This window comes from Arachis ipaensis, chromosome B8 (genome assembly GCF_059453495.1).
Source record: "Arachis ipaensis isolate K30076 ecotype BB chromosome B8, ASM5945349v1, whole genome shotgun sequence".
Lineage (NCBI taxonomy): Eukaryota > Viridiplantae > Streptophyta > Magnoliopsida > Fabales > Fabaceae > Arachis > Arachis ipaensis.
Genome location: NC_142443.1, coordinates 44861252 through 44879182, shown reverse-complemented (window position 1 = coordinate 44879182; position 17931 = coordinate 44861252). Strand labels below are relative to the sequence as shown.

The following is a 17931-nucleotide window of genomic DNA, read 5'->3' as shown; positions in this document are numbered from 1 at the left end:
TTTCTTGTTTGAGTTTAGTGTCAATTTTTAAGTTTGGTGTCAATTGCATCTTTTTAATTCCCTAAAAAAATTTTTTTTCGAAAATTCATGCATTGTATTCTTCATGATCTTCACGTTGTTCTTGACAAGTCTTCTTGTTTGATCTTCATATTTTCTTGTTTTGTGTCTTTTGTTGTTTTTCATATGCATTTTTGCATTCATAGTGTATAAACATGAAAAATCTCTAAGTTTGGTGTCTTGCATGTTTTTCTTTTCTTGAAAATTTTTCAAAATAAGTTCTTGATGTTCATCATGATCTTCAAAGTGTTCTTGCTGTTCATCTTGACATTCATAGTGTTCTTGCATGCATTATTTGTTTTGATTCGTGATCTTTATGTTTTGCTTCAAATTGGTGTTTTTCTCTTTCCTCATTAAAAATGCAAAAAAAAATATCTTTTCCTTATTTCTCTCATAAATTTCGAAATCTTTGGGTTGACTGAGTTAAAAATTTTTAAAAAATAAGTTGTTTCTTGTTGGTCAAGTCAAGATTTCAATTTCAAAAATTTATCTTTTCAAAAATCTTTTTCATTTTTTTCGTTTGTTTTTCGAAAATTTTAAAAATTATTTTTCAAAATATTTTTCTTAATTTTATTTCATAATTTTCGAAAACTTTACTAACAATTAATGTGATTGATTCAAAAATTTGAAGTTTGTTACTTTCTTGTTAAAAAAGGTTCAATCTTTAAATTCTAGAATCATATCTTTTAGTTTCTTGTTAGTCAAGTAATCAATTTTAATTTTAAAAATCAAATCTTTTTAATTTCCTTTTCAAATCTTTTTCAAAATAAATTTTAATCATATCTTTTCCAATCATATCTTTTTCAAAAATTTGATTTCAAAAATCTTTTCTAACTTCCCATCCTTTCAAAATTGACTTTCAAATCTTTTTCAACTAACTAATTGACTTTTTGTTTGTTTTAAAATTCTTATCTTTTTCAAAACCACCTAACTAATTTTCTCTCTCTAATTTTTGAAAATCACCTTCCTCTTTTTCAAAATTCTTTTAATTAACTAATTGTTTCAAATTTCAATTTTAATTTTATTTCTTCTCTTAATTTTCGAATTTTAACTAATAATTAAAATAAAAACAAAAATATTTTTCTTCTCTTTTAGTTAGTATTCGAATTCCCTCTCTCTCTCATCTTTTTCTATTTATTTATTCATTTACTAACACTTCTCTTCATCTCAAAATTCAAACCCTCTCTTTTCCCCTGTGTTCGAATTTTTCTCTTCTCCTTCTTCTATTCTTTTTTTCTACTCACATAAAGGAATCTCTATACTGTGACATAGAGGATTCCTCTTATTTTCTGTTGTCTTCTTTTTCGTATGAACAGGAGCAAGGACAAGGACATTCTTGTTGAAGCAGATCCTGAACTTGAAAGGACTTTGAAGAAGAAGCTAAGAGAAGCTAAAGCACAACAATTCAGAGAAAACCTTACAGAGAATCTCGAAAAAGAAGGAGACATGGCCGAACCCAACAATAATGCAAGGAAGATGCTTGGTGACTTTACTGCACCAAATTCCAACTTACATGGAAGAAGCATCTCAATCCCTGCCATTGGAGCAAACAATTTTGAGCTAAAGCCTCAATTAGTTTCTCTGATGCAACAGAATTGCAAGTTTTATGGACTTCCATCAGAAGATCCTTTCCAGTTCATAACTGAATTCTTGCAGATCTGTGATACTGTTAAGACCAATGGGGTTGATCCCGATGTCTACAGGCTTATGCTTTTCCCTTTTGCTGTAAGAGACAGAGCTAGAATATGGTTGGACTCTCAACCTAAAGATAGCCTGAACTCTTGGGATAAGCTGGTCACGGCTTTCTTAGCCAAGTTCTTTCCTCCTCAAATGCTGAGCAAGCTTAGAGTGGATATTCAAACCTTCAGACAGAAAGAAGGTGAATCCCTCTATGAAGCTTAGGAGAGATACAAGGAACTGACCAAAAAGTGTCCTTCTGACATGCTTTTAGAATGGACCATCCTGGATATATTCTATGATGGTCTGTCTGAATTGTCTAAGATGTCATTAGACCATTCTGCAGGTGGATCTATTTTGAAGAAAACGCCTGTAGAAGCTCAGGAACTCATTGACATGGTTGCAAATAACCAGTTTATGTACACTTCTGAAAGGAATCATGTGAGTAATGGGATGCCTCAGAGGAAGGAAGTTCTTGAAATTGATGCTCTGAATGCCATATTAGCTCAGAATAAAATGTTGACTCAACAAGTCAACATGATTTCTCAGAGTCTAAATGGATTGCAAAATGCATCCAACAGTACTAAAGAGGCATCTTCTAAAGAAGAAGCTTATGATCTTGAGAACCCTGCAATGGCAGAGGTGAATTACATGGGTGAAGCCTATGGAAGCACCTATAATTCCTCATGGAAAAATCATCCAAATTTCTCATGGAAGGATCAACAAAAGTCTCAACAAGACTTTAACAATGGTGGAAGAAATAGGTTTAGCAATAGCAAGCCTTTTTCATCATCCTCTCAGCAACAGATAGAGAATTCTGAGCAAAGCCCCTCTAGCTTAGCAAACATAGTCTCTGATCTATCCATGACCATACTAAGTTTCATGAATGAAACAAGGTCCTCCATTAGAAATTTGGAGGCACAGGTGGGTCAGTTGAGTAAGAAGATTACTGAAACTCCTCCCAGTACTCTCCCAAGCAATACAGAAGAAAATCCCAAGAGAGATGGCCTTACTTGGTGTGGCTGAATGCCCAGAGGAGGAGGAGGACGTGAATCCCAGTGAGGAAGACCTCTTGGGATGTCCTCTGGACAGAAAGAAGTTTCCCTTTGAGGAACCAAAGGAATCCGAGGCTCAAACAGAGACCATAGAGATTCCATTGAACTTCCTTCTGCCATTCATGAGCTCTGATGAATATTCTTCCTCTGAAGAGGATGTAGACATCATTGAAGAGCAGGTTACTAAATATCTAGGAGCCATCATGAGGTTGAATGCCAGTTTATTTGGTAATGAGACTTGGGAGGATGAACCCCCCTTGTTCACCAATGAACTGAGTTCATTAATGAGGCAAACATTGCCTCAGAAGAAACTGGATCCTGGAAAATTCTTTATACCTTGTACCATAGGCACCATGACCTTTGAGAAGGCTTTGTGTGACCTTGGGTCAGGGATAAACCTCATGCCACTCTCTGTAATAGAGAAACTGGGAATCTTTGAGGTACAAGCTGCAAGAATCTCACTGGAGATGGCAGACAAATCAATGAAACAGGCTTATGGACTAGTAGAGGACATGCTAGTAAAGGTTGAAGGCCTTTACATCCCTGCGGATTTCATAATCCTAGATACTAAGAAGGATGAGGATGAATCCATCATCCTTGGCAGACCCTTCCTAGCCATAGCAAAAGCTGTGATTGATGTTGACAGAGGAGAGTTGGTCCTTCAGTTGAATGAAGACTACCTTGTATTTAAGACTCAAGGTTCTCCTTCTGTAACCATGGAGAGGAAGCATGAAAAGCTTCTCTCAATACAGAGTCAAACAAAACCCCCACATTCAAACTCTAAGTTTGGTGTTGGGAGGCCACAACCAAACTCTAAGTTTGGTGTTGAGAGGCCCCAACATTGCTCTGATTATCTGTGAGGCTCCACGAGAGCTCACTGTCAAGCTATTGACATTAAAGAAGCGCTTGTTGGGAGGCAACCCAATGTTATTTAATTATATCTATATGTTTTCCATTGCTATTTTATGTTTTCTTTAGGTTGATGATCATGTGAAGTCATAAAAACAAATGAAAAATCAAAAATAGAATGAAAAATAGCATTAAAAATAGCTCACCCTGGAGAAAGCGCTTACTGGCATTTAAACGCCAGTAAGAAGCATCAAACTGGCATTTAACGCCAGAAATAAGCATCAAGCTGGCGTTAAACGCCAGAAACAAGCACTAGACTGGCATTTAACACCAGAACAGAACATGGAATTGGCGTTTAACGCCAAGAATGGGAGAAAAGCTGGCGTTAAACGCCAGAAACAAGTAGCAAGCTGGCGTTTAACGCCAGACATGCAATCTAAAGGCATTTTGAACGCTTAAATGGAGCAGGGATGCTAAGTCCTTGACCCCTCAGGATCTGTAGACCCATAGGATCCCCACCTACCTCACCTCTTCTTCTCTCCTCTTCACACCTTTTCATAACACTCTTCCCCAAATACCCTTCACCAATCACCTCCATATCTCTTCTCCAAATACCCTTCACCACTCACATCCATCCACCATTCCCCAAAAACCCCACATACCTCCAAATTCAAATTTCTTTTCCCTCCCAAACCCAACCCTAATAGCCAAAAACTAACCTACCCCCACCCCTACATAAACCCTTTAACACTACTCCATTTTCACACATCACAAACACTACTTATCCCCCTTGATCGAATACACTCTCTCACTCCATCTCCTCCATTTTCTTCTTCTACTACTTTCTTTCTTCTTTTGCTCGGGGACGAGCAAATCTTTTAAGTTTGATGTGGTAAAAGCGTTTCTTTTTATTTTTTCATAACCATTAATGGCACCTAAGGCCAGAGAAACCTCAAGAAAGAGGAAAGAGAAGGCAATTGCTTCCACCTCTGAGTCATGAGAGATGGAGAGATTCATTTCAAAGGTCCATCAAGACCACTTCTATGAAGTTGTGGCCAAGAAAAAGGTGATCCTTGAGGTCCCTTTTAAGCTCAAAAACAGCGAGTATCCGGAGATCCAACAAGAGATTAGAAGAAGAGGATGGGAAGTTCTCTCTAATCCTATTCAACAAGTCAGAATCTTAATGGTTCAAGAGTTCTATGTAAACGCATGGATCACTAGGAACCATGATCAAAGTATGAACCCAAACCCAAAGAATTGGCTTACAATAGTTCGGGGGAAATACTTAGATTTTAGTCCGAAAAATGTAAGGTTGGCGTTCAACTTGCCAATGATGCAAGAAAACGCACGCCTCTACACTAGAAGGGTCAACTTTGATCAAAGGTTGGACCAAGTCCTCATGGACATATGTGTGGAAGGAGCTCAATGGAAAGTTGACTCAAGAGGCAAGCTAGTTCAATTGAGAAGACCGGACCTTAAGCCTGTAGCTAGAGGATGGTTGGAGTTCATCCAACGCTCAATTATTCCTACTAGCAACCGGTCTGAAGTTACTGTAGACTGGGTCATCATGATCCATAGTATCATGATTGGGGAGGAAGTGGAAGTTCATGAGATTATACCTCAAGAACTCTACAAGGTGGCTGACAAGTCCTCCACTTTGGCAAGGTTAGCCTTTCCTCACCTCATTTGCCACCTATGCAATTCGGCTGGGATTGACATAGAGGGAGACATCCTCATTGATGAGGATAAGCCCATCACTAAGAAAAGGATAGAGCAAACAAGAGATCATGGACCTCAACAAGAGCATGAGGAAATTCCTCATCATGAAATCCCTGAGATGCCTCAAGGGATGCACTTTCTTCCATAAAACTATTGGGAGCAAATCAACACCTCCCTAGGAGAATTAAGTTCCAACATGGGACAACTAAGGATGGAACACCAAGAGCACTCCATCATTCTCAATGAGATTAGAGAAGATCAAAGAGCTATGAGGGAGGAGCAACAAAGACAAGGAAGAGACATAGAGGAGCTCAAGAACACCATTGGTTCTTCAAGAGGAAGAAGACGCCACCCTCACTAAGGTAGACCCGTTCCTTAATCTCCTTGTCTATTTATTCTTTTTGTTTTTCGTCTACTATGCTTTATGTTTATTTATGTTTGTGTCTTATTACATGATCATTAGTGTCTAGTAACTATGCCTTAAAGCTATGGGTGTCCTATGAATCCATCACTCTCTTAAATGAAAAATGTTCTAAAAACTAAAGAACAAGAAGTACATGGATTTTGAATTCATCTTTGAGATTAGCTTAATTATTTTAATGTGGTGACAATACTTTTTGTTTTTCTGAATGAATGCTTGAACAGTGCATATGTCTTTTGAATTTGTTGTTTATGAATGTTAAATATGTTAGCTCTTGAAAGAATGATGAAAAAGGAGAAATGTTATTGATAATCTGAAAAAATCATAAAATTGATTCTTGAAGCAAGAAAAAGCAGTAAATACAAAAGCTTGCAGAAAAAAAAATTTGCAAAAAAAAGAAAAAAAAGAAAGAAAAAGAAAAAGTAAGTAGAAAAAGCCAATAGCCCTTAAAACCAAAAGGCAAGGGTGAAAAGGATCCAAGGCTTTGAGCATCAGTGGATAGGAGGGCCTAAAGGAATAAAATCCTGGCCTAAGCGGCTAAACCAAGATGTCCCTAACCATGTGCTTGTGGCGTGAAGGTGTCAAGCGAAAAGCTTGAGACTGAGCGGTTAAAGTCGAGATCCAAAGCAAAAAGAGTGTGCTTAAGAACCCTGGACACCTCTAATTGGGGACTCTAGCAAAGCTGAGTCACAATCTGAAAAGGTTCACCCAGTTATGTGTCTGTGGCATGTATGTATCCGGTGGTAATACTGGAAAATAAAGTGCTTAGGGCCACGACCAAGATTCATAAAGTAGCTATGTTCAAGAATCAATAGACTGAACTAGGAGAATCAATAACACTATTTGAATTCTAAGTTCCTATAGATGCCAATCATTCTGAACTTCAAAGGATGAAGTGAGATGCTGGTAGGCGAAATTGCGATCATCAACAATGGCGCCAAAGGACTTGGTGCTCTCAAACGTGAATCACACTTTGTCACAATTCCGCACAACTAACCAGCAAGTGCACTGGGTCATCCAAGTAATAAACCTTACGTGAGTAAGGGTCGATCCCACGGAGATTGTCGGCTTGAAGCAAGCTATGGTCATCTTGTAAATCTCAGTCAGGTGGATTCAAATGGTTATGGAGTTTAAGGTGGTGAAAATAAACATAAAATAAAGATAGAGATACTTATGTAATTCATTGGTGGATTTCAGTTAAGCGTATGAAGATGCTTTGTTCCCCTTGAACCTCTGCTTTCCTATTGCCTTCTTCCAATCATTCATACTCCTTTCCATGGCAAGCTGTATGTTGGGCATCACCGTTGTCAATGGCTACATCCCGTCCTCTCAGTGAAAATGTTCAACGCACTCTGTCACAGCACGACTAATCATTTGTCGGTTCTCGATCATGTCGGAATAGAATCCAGTGATTCTTTTGCGTCTGTCACTAACGCCCAACACTCGCGAGTTTGAAGCTCGTCACAGTCATTCAATCCTTGAATCCTACTCGGAATACCACAGACAAGGTTTAGACTTTCCGAATTCTCAAGAATGGCCGCCAATGGATTCTAGCTTATACCACGAAGATTCTGATTAAGGAATCCAAGAGATACACACTCAATCGAAGGTAGAACGGAGGTGGTTGTCAGGCACACGTTCATAGGTGAGAATGATGATGAGTGTCACGGATCATCACATTCATCAAGTTGAAGAACAAGTGATATCTTAGAGAAGAAGTAGGCGTGAATTGAATAGAAAAACAGTAGTAATTGCATTAATTCATGAGGAACAGCAGAGCTCCACACCTTAACCTATGGTGTGTAGAAACTCCACCGTTGAAAATACATAAGAACAAGGTCTAGGCATGGCCGTGAGGCCAGCCTCCAAATGTGTTTAAGACTCTCAAAGATCAAAAGTATGAAAAGTCTGAAAGAATAATAGCAAAAGGTCCTATTTATAGAAAACTAGTAGCCTAGGATTACAGAAATGAGTAATTAATGTAGAAATCTTCTTCCGGGCTCACTTGGTGTGTGCTTGGGCTGAGCATTGAAGTATTTTCATGTAGAGACTTTTTTTGGAGTTAAACGCCAGCTTTTGTGCCAGTTTGGGCGTTTAACTCCAGCTTTTGTGCCAGTTTTGGAGTTAAACGCCAGAATTCTTGAGCTGACTAGGAATGCCTGTTTGGGCCATCAAATCTCGGGCAAAGTATGGACTATTATATATTGTTGTTAAGTCCAGGATGTCTACTTTTCAACGCAATTGAGAGCGTGCCAATTGGGTTTTTGTAGCTCCAGAAAATCCACTTTGAGTGCAGGGAGGTCAGAATCCAATAGCATCTGCAGTCCTTTTTCAGCCTCTGAATCAGATTTTTGCTCAGGTCCCTCAATTTCAGCCAGAAAATACCTGAAATCACAGAAAAATACACAAACTCATAGTAAAGTCCAAAAAAGCGATTTTTATTTAAAAACTGATAAAAACATAATAAAAACTAACTAAAATATACTAAAAACAATGCCAAAAAGCGTATGAATTATCCGCTCATCACAACACCAAACTTAAATTGTTGCTTGTCCCCAAGCAACTGAAAATCAAATAGGATAAAAAGAAGAGAATATACAATGAATTCCAAAAACATCTATGAAGATCAGTATTAATTAGATGAGCGGGGCTTTTAGCTTTTTGCTTCTGAACAGTTTTGGCATCTCACTTTATCCCTTGAAGTTCAGAATGATTGGCATCTATAGGAACTCAGAATCCAGATAGTGTTACTGATTCTCCTAGTTAAGTATGTTGATTCTTGAACACAGCTACTTTATGAGTCTTGGTCGTGGCCCTAAGCACTTTGTTTTCCAGTATTACCACCGGATACATAAATGCCACATACACATAACTGGATGAACCTTTTTAGATTGTGACTCAGCTTTGCTAGAGTCCCCAATTAGAGGTGTCCAGGGTTCTTAAGCACACTCTTCTTTTTGCTTTGGACCTCGACTTTAACCGCTCAGTCTCAAGTTTTCACTTGACACCTTCACGCCACAAGCACATGGTTAGGGACAGCTTGTTTTAGCCGCTTAGGCCAGGATTTTATTCCTGTGGGCCCTCCTATCCACTGATGCTCAAAGCCTTGGATCCTTTTTATCACCCTTGCCTTTTGGTTTAAAGGGGTATTGGCTTTTTCTGCTTTCTTTTCTTTTTCTTTCTTTTTTTTTTTGCCCTTCTCTTTTTTTCTTTTTCTGCAAGCCTTTCACTGCTTTTTCTTGCTTCAAGAATGAATTTTATGATTTTTCAGATCATCAGATAACATTTCTCCTTTTCCTTTCATTCTTTCAAGAGCCAACAATTTTAACATTCATAAACAATCAAATTCAAAAATATGCACTGTTCAAGCATTCATTCAGAAAAACAATAGTATTGCCACCACATCAAGATAATTAAACTGTTTTAAAATTTGAAATTCATGCACTTCTTTTTCTTTTTCAATTAAAAACATTTTTCATTTAAGAAAGGTGATGGATTTATTTTCATAGCTTTAAGGCATAGACACTAATGATCATGTAATAAAGACACAAACTTAGATAAACATAAAGCATAATTTTCGAAAAATAGGAAAATAAAGAACAAGGAAGTTAAAGAACGGGTCCACCTTAGTGATGGCTGCTTGTTCTTCCTCTTGAAGATCTTATGGAGTGCTTGAGCTCCTCAATGTCTCTTCCTTGCCTTTGTTGCTCCTCTCTCATGGTTCTTTGGTCTTCTTTAATTTCATGGAGGAGGATGGAATGCTCTTGGTACTCCACCCTTAGTTGTCCCATGTTGGAACTTAATTCTCCTAGGGAGGTGTTGATTTGCTCCCAATAGTTTTGTGGAGGAAAATGCATCCCTTGAGGCATCTCAGGGATTTCATGATGAGGAGTTTCCTCATGCTCTTGGTGAGGTTCTCTCACTTGCTCCATCCTTTTCTTAGTGATGGGTTTGTCCTCATCAATGAGAATGTCTCCCTCTATGTCAATTCCAACCGAATTGCAAAGGTAACAAATGAGATGAGGGAAGGCTAACCTTGCAACAGGAGAGGACTTGTCCGCCACCTTGTAGAGTTCTTGGGATATAACCTCATGAACTTCCAGTTCCTCTCCAATCATGATGCTATGTATCATGATAGCCCGGTCTACAGTAGCTTCGGACCGGTTGCTAGTGGGAATGATTGAGCGTTGGATGAACCCCAACCATCCCCTAGCCACGGGCTTGAGGTCATGCCTTCTTAGTTGAACCAGCATCCCTCTTGAATCTCTCTTCCATTGAGCGCCCTCTTCACATATGTCCATGAGGACTTGGTCCAACCTTTGATCAAAGTTGACCCTTCTAGTGTAGGGGTGTGCATCTCCTTGCATCATAGGCAAGTTGAATGCCAACCTTAGGTTTTCCGGACTAAAATCCAAGTATTTACCTCGGACCATTGTAAGCCAATTCTTAGGGTCCGGGTTCACACTTTGATCATGGTTCTTGGTGATCCATGCATTGGCATAGAACTCTTGAACTATTAAGATTCCGACTTGTTGAATGGGGTTGGTGAGAACTTCCCAACCTCTTCTTCGGATCACTTTCTTCTTGGACACAACTTCATAGAAGTGGTCTTGATGCACCCTTGAGAGGAATCTCTCCATCTCCCATGACTTGGAGGTGGAAGCTTTTGCCTTCCCTTTCCTCTTTCTAGAGGTTTCTCCGGCCTTTGGTGCCATAAATGGTTATGAAAAAACAAAAAGCTTTAGCTTTTACCACACCAAACTTAGAAGGTTGCTCGTCCTCGAGCAAAAGAAGAAAGAAGAGAGTAGAAGAAGAAGAAATAGAGGAGATGGAGTGGGCTTTGTGTTTTGGCCAAGGGGAAAAAGTGGTGTTTAGGTTGTGTGAAAATGAAGGAGTGAAGATGGGTTTATATAGGAGTGAGAGGGGTGTGTATGGTTCGGCCATTATGGGTGGGTTTGGGAGGGAAAGTGGTTTGAATTTGGATGGTGAGGTAGGTAGGGTTTTATGAAGGATGGATGTGAGTGGTGAAGAGAATAGTGGGATTTGATAGGTGAGGGGTTTTTGGGGAAGAGGTATTAAGGTGATTGTTGAATGGGTGAAGAAGAGAGAGAGTGGTGGGGTAGGTGGGGATTCTGTGGGGTCCACAGATCCTGAGGTGTCAAAGATATCTCATCCCTGCACCAAGTGGCGTGCAAAACGCCCCTTTCTGCCAATCCTGGCATTAAACGCCAGGCTGCTGCCCATTTCTGGCGTTTAACGCCAGCTTTTTGCCCATTCCTGGTGTTAAACGCCAGTTTGGTGCCCTTTTCTGGCGTTAAACGCCCAGAATGGTGCCAGACTGGCCGTTTAACGCCCATTCTGCTACCCTTACTGGCGTTTAAATGCCAGTAAGTTTCTCTTCCAGGGTGTTCTATTTTTCATTCTGTTTTTCCTTCTGTTTTTTCTTTTTCAATTGTTTTTGTGACTTCACATGATCATCAACCTACAGAAAACATAAAATAACAAAAGAAAATAGAAATTTAACATAGATAAGTAAAAATTGGGTTGCCTCCCAACAAGCGCTTCTTTAATGTCAATAGCTTGACAGTGGCTCTCATGGAGCCTCACAGATGTTCAGAGCAATGTTGGAACCTCCCAACACCAAACTTAGAGTTTGAATGTAGGGGTTCAACACCAAACTTAAAGTTTGGTTGTGGCCTCCCAACACCAAACTTAGAGTTTGACTGTGGGGGCTTTGTTTGACTCTGTATTGAGAGAAGCTCTTCATGCTTCCTCTCCATGGTTAGAGTTTGAATATGGGGGTTCAACACCAAACTTAAAGTTTGGTTGTGGCCTCCCAACACCAAACTTAGAGTTTGACTGTGGGGGCTTTGTTTGACTCTGTATTGAGAGAAGCTCTTCATGCTTCCTCTCCATGGTTACAGAGAGATATCCTTTGAGCTTTAAACATAAGGGAGTCTTTATTCACTTGAATGATTAATTCTCCTCTGTCAACATCAATCACAGCTTTTGCTGTGTCTAGGAAGGGTCTGCCAAGGATGATGGATTCATCCATACACTTCCCAGTCTCTAGGATTATGAAATCAGCAGGGAAGTAATGGTCTTCAACCTTTACCAAGACATCCTCTACAAGTTCATAAGCCTGTTTCTTTGAATTGTCTGCCATCTCTAGTTAGATTCTTGCAGCTTGTACCTCAATAATCCCTAGCTTCTCCATTACGGAGAGAGGCATAAGGTTTATGCTTGACCCTAGGTCACACAGAGCCTTCTCAAAGGTCATGGTGCCTATGGTACAAGGGATTGAGAACTTTCCAGGGTCCTGTCTCTTTTGAGGTAATCTCTGCCTAGTCAAGTCATCCAGTTCTTTGATGAGCAATGGAGGTTCATTCTCCCAAGTCTCATTACCAAATAACTTGGCATTTAGCTTCATGATTGCTCCAAGGTACTTAGCAACTTGCTCTTTAGTGACATCTTCATCCTCTTCAGAGGAAGAATACTCATCAAAGCTCATGAATGGCAAAAGTAAATTCAATGAATCTCTATAGTCTCAGTGTGAGCCTCAGATTCCCATGGTTCCTCATTAGGGAACTCCATGGAGGTCAGTGGGCGTCTATTGAGGTCTTCCTCAGTGGGAATCACTGCCTCTTCCTCCTCTCTATGTTCGGCCATGTGAGATGTGGTTATGGCCTTGCACTCTCTTTTTGGATTCTCTTCTGTATTGCTTGGGAGAGTGCTAGGAGGGAGTTCAGTAATTTTCTTACTCAGTTGACCCAATTGTGCCTCCAAATTTCTAATGAAGGACCTTGTTTCAGACATGAAACTTTGAGTGGTTTTGATTAGATCAGAGACAATGGTTGTTAAGTCAGAGGGATTTTGCTTAGAATTCTCTATCTGTTGCTGAGAAGATGATGGAAAAGGCTTGCTATTGCTAAACCTGTTTCTTCCACCATTGTTGTTGTTGAAACTTTGTTGGGGTCTCTGTTGATCCTTCCATGAGAGATTTGGATGATTTCTCCATGAAGGATTATAGGTGTTTCCATAGGGTTCTCCCATGTAATTCACCTCTTCCATTGCTGGGTTCTCAGGATCATAAGCTTCTTCTTCAGAGGAAGCTTCCTTAGTACTGCCTGTTGCTGCTTGCATTCCAGACAGACTCTGAGAAATCATATTGACTTGTTGAGTCAATATTTTATTCTGAGCCAATATGGCATTCAGAGTATCAATCTCAAGAACTCCTTTCTTCTGAGCTATCCCATTATTCACAGGATTCCTTTCAGAAGTGTACATGAATTGGTTATTTGCAACCATTTCAATGAGTTCTTAAGCTTCTACAGGCGTCTTCTTCAGATGAAGAGATCCTCCAGCAGAGCTATCCAATGACATCTTGGATAGTTCAGACAGACCATCATAGAAGATTCCTATGATGCTCCATTCTGAAAGCATGTTAGAAGGTTACCTTCTGATCAATTGCTTGTATCTCTCCCAAGCTTCATAGAGGGACTCACCATCCTTCTGTCTAAAGGTTTGGACTTCTACTCTAAGCTTACTCAATTTTTGAGGTGGAAAAAACTTTGCCAAGAAGGCATTGACTAGCTTTTTCCAAGAGTTCAGGCTTTCCTTAGGTTGTGAATCCAACCATGTTCTAGCTCTGTCTTTTACAGCAAAAGGAAAGAGCATAAGTCTGTAGATTCCAGGGTCAACCCCATTGGTCTTGACAGTGTCACAGATTTGCAAGAACTCAGCTAAGAACTAATGAGGATCTTCCAATGGAAGTCCATGAAACTTGCAATTCTGTTGTATTAGAGAAACTAATTGAGGCTTAAGCTCAAAGTTGTTTGCTCCAATGGCAGGGATAGAGATGCTTCTCCCATAGAAATCAGGAGTAGGTGTAGTAAAGTCACCAAGCACCTTCCTTGTATTGTTGGCATTGTTGTTGTTTTCGGCTGCCATGGTTTCTTCTTCTTTGAAGAGTTCTGTTAGGCCCTCTAAAGAGAATTGTTCTTTAGCTTCTCTTAGCTTTCTCTTCAAGGTCCTTTCAGGTTCAGGATCATCTTGAACAAGTATGCTTTTATCTTTGTTCCTGCTCATATGAAAGAGAAGAGAACAAGAAAGTAGGGAATCCTCTATGTCACAGTATAGAGATTCCTTGATGTGTCAGAGGAAAAGAAGAATAGAAGGAGGAGGTAGATGGAGGAGAATTCGAATATATAAGAAGGAGGGAGTTCGAATTATACCTTAAGGAGGAGTCTTAGTCCCTTAAATAGAAGGATGTGAGAAGAGGGGAAGAATTTTCAAAAATAATTTAAAAAGATTTTGAAATAATTAAAAAGAAATTTGAAAATTTGATTGAGATTTTCGAAAACTAAGATTGGGAAAGAAATAAAGTGATTTTTTGAAAAAGATTTTGAAATTAAAAATTAAAAAGATATGATTGAAAACTAATTTTGAAAAAGGTGTGATTGAAAAGATATGACTGAAAATCAATTTAGAAAAAGAAAGTTTTTTTTTAAATTAAAGTTGATTACTTGACTAACAAGAAATTAAAAGATATGATTCTAAAACTTAAAATTTGATCCTTTCTTAATAGGCAAGTAACAACTTGAAAATTTTTTAAGTAAATCTTGAATTGAAGCAAGGATTTTTGAAAATAGTAAAAATAAATATAAAATGGAAAGAAATTGATTTTGAAAGAGATATGATTGAAAAGATATGATTTGAAAAAGATTTGATTTTGAAAAATTATGAAAACTTGAAAAAAATGTGAATTAAAAACAAAATCTTCCCTCTAGTGTCATCTGGCGTTAAACGCCCAGAATGGTGGTGCCCATTCTGGCGTTTAACGCCCAAATCTCTACCTTTTTGGGCGTTAAATGCCCAGCCAGGTACCCTGGCTGGCATTTAAACGCCAGTTTTCCTTCTTTACTGGGCGTTTTGAACGCCCAGCTTTTTCTGTTTGATTCTTCTGCTGAATGTTCTGAATCTTCAATTCTCTATATTATTGACTTGAAAAGACATAGTTTTGAAAAATATTTTTGAATTTTTTTTATGATGAGAAACAATAAAAATGCAACTAAGATCAAATAAACAATGCATGCAAGACACCAAATTTAAATGTTTGTATACTAAGGACTATAACAATGTAATAATGCATATGAAAAACAACAAAACATACAAAACAAGAGAATTTAAAGATCAGAGCAATGAAATCATCAAGAACAACTTAAAGATCAATGAAGAACATAATGCATATTTTCGAAAAATGCAAGAAGAATGCAATTGACACCAAACTTAAAAATTGATACTAGACTCAAACAAGAAACATAAAATATTTTTGATTTTTATGATTTTAAAATTTTTTTGTATTTTTTCGAAAATTATAAAGAAAATAAAGAGAATCAAAACTTTTAATAAGAATTCCAGGAATCATGCAATGTTAGTCTAAAGCTTCAGTCTAAAAAGATTAGACATGTTTGGCCAAGCTTCAGCAGGACATTACATTCAATAGCTAAATTGATGAGAATCAATCAGCTTTTGTGATGATAAGAACATCACCTTGAAACTCTAGAATTCATTCTTAAAAATTCTGAAGAAAAGATACCTAATCTAAGCAACAAGATGAACCGTCAGTTGTCCAAACTCGAACAATCCCCGGCAACGGCGCCAAAAACTTGGTAGGCAAAATTGTGATCATCAACAATGGCGCCAAAGGACTTGGTGCTCTCAAACGTGAATCACACTTTGTCACAATTCCGCACAACTAACCAGCAAGTGCACTGGGTCGTCCAAGTAATAAACTTACGTGAGTAAAGGTCGATCCCACGGAGATTGTCGGTTTGAAGCAAGCTATGGTCATCTTGTAAATCTCAGTCAGGTGGATTCAAATGGTTATGGAGTTTAAGGTGATGAAAATAAAAAAATAAAGATAGAGATACTTATGTAATTCATTGGTGGATTTCAGATAAGCGTATGAAGATGCTTTGTTCCCCTTGAACCTCTGCTTTCCTATTGCCTTCTTCTAATCATTCATACTCCTTTCCATGGCAAGCTGTATGTTGGGCATCACCGTTGTCAATGGCTACATCTCGTCCTCTCAGTGAAAATGTTCAACGCACTCTGTCACAGCACGGCTAATCATCTGTCGGTTCTCGATCATGTCGGAATAAAATCCAGTGATTCTTTTGCGTCTGTCACTAACGCCCAACACTCGCGAGTTTGAAGCTCGTCACAGTCATTCAATCCTTGAATCCTACTCGGAATACCACAGACAAGGTTTAGACTTTTCGGATTCTCAAGAATGGCCGCCAATGGATTCTAGCTTATACCACGAAGATTCTGATTAAGGAATCCAAGAGATACACACTCAATCGAAGGTAGAACGGAGGTGGTTGTCAGGCACACGTTCATAGGTGAGAATGATGATGAGTGTCACGGATCATCACATTCATCAAGTTGAAGAACAAGTGATATCTTAGAGAAGAAGTAGGCGTGAATTGAATAGAAAAATAGTAGTAATTGCATTAATTCATGAGGAACAGCAGAGCTCCACACCTTAATCTATGGTGTGTAGAAACTCCACCGTTGAAAATACATAAGAACAAGGTCTAGGCATGGCCGTGAGGCCAGCCTCCAAACGTGTCTAAGACTCTCAAAGATCAAAAGTATGAAAAGTCTGAAAATACAATAGCAAAAGGTCCTATTTATAGAAAACTAGTAGCCTAGGGTTATAGAAATGAGTAATTAATGCAGAAATCTTCTTTCGGGCCCACTTGGTGTGTGCTTGGACTGAGCATTGAGGCATTTTCGTGTAGAGACTTTTCTTGGAGTTAAACGCCAGCTTTTGTGCCAGTTTGGGCGTTTAACTCCAGCTTTTGTGCCAGTTTTGGAGTTAAACGCTAGAATTCTTGAGCTGACTTGAAACGCCTGTTTGGGCCATCAAATCTCGAGCAAAGTATGGACTATTATATATTGCTAGAAAGCCCAGGATGTCTACTTTTCAACGCAATTAAGAGCGTGCCAATTGGGCTTCTGTAGCTCCAGAAAATCTACTTTGAGTGCAGGGAGGTCAGAATCCAACAGCATCTGCAGTCCTTTTTCAGCCTCTGAATTAGATTTTTGCTCAGGTCCCTCAATTTCAGCCAGAAAATACCTGAAATCACAGAAAAACACACAAACTCATAGTAAAGTCTAGAAAAGTGATTTTTATTTAAAAACTGATAAAAACATAATAAAAACTAACTAAAATATACTAAAAACATACTAAAAACATACTAAAAACAATGCCAAAAAGCGTATGAATTATCCGCTCATCAGATGCCAAAACTATTCAGAGGCAAAAAGCTACTAGTCCCGCTCATCTGATTGGAGCTAAATTTCATTGATATTTTAGAATTTACAGTATATTCTCTTCTTTTCATCCTATTTGATTTTCAGTTGCTTGGGGACAAGCAACAATTTAAGTTTGGTGTTGTGATGAGCGGATAATTTATACGCTTTTTGGCATTATTTTTACATAGTTTTTAGTATGATTTAGTTAGTTTTTAGTATATTTTTATTAGTTTTTAAATAAAAATCACATTTCTGGACTTTACTATGAGTTTGTGTGTTTTTCTGTGATTTCAGGTATTTTCTGGCTGAAATTGAGGGACTTGAGCAGAAATCTGATTCAGAGGCTGAAGAAGGACTGCAGATGCTGTTGGATTCTGACCTCCCTGCACTCGAAGTGGATTTTCTGGAGCTACAGAAACCCAAATGGCGGGCTCTCAATTGCATTGGAAAGTAGACATCCAGGGCTTTCCAGAAATATATAATAGTCCATACTTTGCCCGAGTTTAGATGATGCAAACTGGCGTGCAACACCAACTTCTTGCCATATTCTTGAGTTAAACGCCAGAAATAGGTTGCAAACCAGAGTTAAACGCCAGAAACAGGCTACAAACTGGCGTTTAACTCCAAAAGAAGTCTCTACACATGAAAGCTCAATGCTCAGCCCAAGCACACACCAAGTGGGCCCCGGAAGTGAATTTCTGCATCGTTTACTTATCTCTGCAAACTTTAGTAACTAGTTTAGTATAAATAGGACTTTTTACTATTGTATTAGCAGTCTTGGTCATTCTGGTTCCCCCTCTGGGGCCGAAGCCAATGAACTCCAGTATC

The 17931-nt window shown here is 38.6% G+C and overlaps 2 non-coding genes across 2 annotated transcripts; one reads left to right on the top strand and one right to left on the bottom strand.

Annotated features, from left to right (window-relative positions):
* Positions 1-1896: 1896 nt before the first annotated feature.
* Positions 1897-2004, bottom strand: LOC148547885 (small nucleolar RNA R71). Its single transcript, XR_015898650.1, has one exon. It is a non-coding gene; the product is annotated as a small nucleolar RNA R71 (small nucleolar RNA).
* Positions 2005-13215: 11211 nt separating this feature from the next.
* Positions 13216-13323, top strand: LOC148547884 (small nucleolar RNA R71). The gene has a single exon (XR_015897532.1). It is a non-coding gene; the product is annotated as a small nucleolar RNA R71 (small nucleolar RNA).
* Positions 13324-17931: the final 4608 nt, after the last annotated feature.